This window comes from Diplotaxodon limnothrissa, linkage group LG15 (genome assembly GCF_057381915.1).
Source record: "Diplotaxodon limnothrissa isolate DT_005_m linkage group LG15, D_limnothrissa_male_GT1.1, whole genome shotgun sequence".
Lineage (NCBI taxonomy): Eukaryota > Metazoa > Chordata > Actinopteri > Cichliformes > Cichlidae > Diplotaxodon > Diplotaxodon limnothrissa.
The window spans coordinates 33878638-33880482 of NC_140610.1; positions in this window are offsets into that span (position 1 = coordinate 33878638).

The window sequence follows — 1845 nt, forward strand, 5'->3', positions numbered from 1 at the left end:
TCAGCATTGAAAAATTAACCACATCCTTAGTAGTTGATTTAAAATGATTATGAGTATATTGGATTTCAGGAAGGAAATTTTATTTGACTTATTTTAATGCAGTGGGTTGTTTTTACAAAATAAAACTAATGGTCAAGTGTTATATCTTATACACTCTTTTTCATTATTCAACTTTTTGTTGTAACTTTTTTTCATTGGTTTTTGTGCAGGGCTACTTATTTTTATTTTAGTTTATGACCAAATGCTAATTTAGAAAGCCAAGGCAAGACTGAAGACAGGAAAAATGTTGGTCACTTAATATACTGTTTTATAGTTTTTGATTATGGTTGTTTGTTTGTTTTTTCAACATTAATAAGAAAGCTGTTCATTGACACCAACGTCACTGGTCAATGTGAGGTCTGCTATGATAGCTGATAGTAGAGTTGGATTTAAACAGAAAAACTTCCTTGGTGTCAAACTGTATTTTCAAATCGCAACATGGCATGATCTGCCATTGTCTGAATTATAGAGAAGGGATTTATTCCTTGCTGAACTTGAGAGCCACAAAAACATTATCAGTAGTCACTAAAGGCCTGCAGGCTTCGCTTAGAGAACACTGGGATTAAGAGCAACAAGTGAAGAATTGCCTCCATGAACTGATTTTCTTGATAAACCACCTATAGAAATTTGTCAACAGAAAATGACAGCGATAGTCATTTTCTTTCATATTTTTTTCTTGAAATTTGATTCCTGCACTACATTTCAGTGAAAACTGAACTTATGTCAGCTACATCAGTGATCATGCTGTGTGGAGCATTGTACGCCACAGACTAAAGGCCTGTGGTCAGACAGAGAAATGGTGCTAAGGGGTGGCCATAATCCTCCTAAATAGGGATGGGTATCGTTTAGGTTTTATCTGATACCGGTGCCAAACCGGTACTTTTGAAATGGTGCCGGTGCTTAAACAGTGCACAAACCAGTGCTTAAAGAATGGAGAACACAAAGTTTGTCCAAAAACCTCTCATGTTCAGCTGTTTTTTTGTAAAAAGATAACAATGTTAGCCTTTTCTGCAGCTATAGGGCATATATGGTATCATTCTTGGCTGGAAGCAGTGCTTAAACAATGGAAAAAACACAAAAAATTTTCCAAAAACCTCTCATGTTTAACTGTTTTCCACTTTTTCTTTGGTCATTTTAGCCTTTTTGGCCAGGGTGAAGGGAGTATCTGCCATCAAACAAGAAGACAGCCGCATGTAGCTATGATGATGTTTGCTAGTTCACCTTACGTGCATTAATGTAATAACGTGGTTAGCCTACTCAACGTAAATTACACACGAACAACATTAAGCTACTCACGCAGAGAAGAACGGCTGCTGCTGCTGCCAACATCATCCGTCATCATTTCTGCTACACTGGCAGGGTTACGGCTACACCCGCAGTAGATGTGCCCGGTGTGAGGTCTCACAGCAAGCTATCAAATACGGCGCATTTCTCGGCTTTAAAAAAAAACGCTATGCGTCGCCAGGTGTTTCATCGGATTTGAGGAGTTACCTCCTTTGCACAGTATCACCTTAAAGCACTTGTTGCAGGCTGCTGAGTTTGCATATTTTGCTGTGAAGTACAGCCAGACTTTTGACCGCTTCACCTTGGGCATTTTTAATCTGTAGCTCTGCTCTAAAAGAACGTACGTACCTGGACCCGCCTACCATCCTTGGAAACATAAAATGATTGGCTAGAATCTAAAGTGTACCACAGCTCAGGTAAAAAAAAGCACCGAAATAAAGCACCGAAATGTGCGCTGCTTTTCGGTCTGGTTACTACCGTTTATGTCAGAACTGGTGCCATCATGGCACCGGATACCGGTAC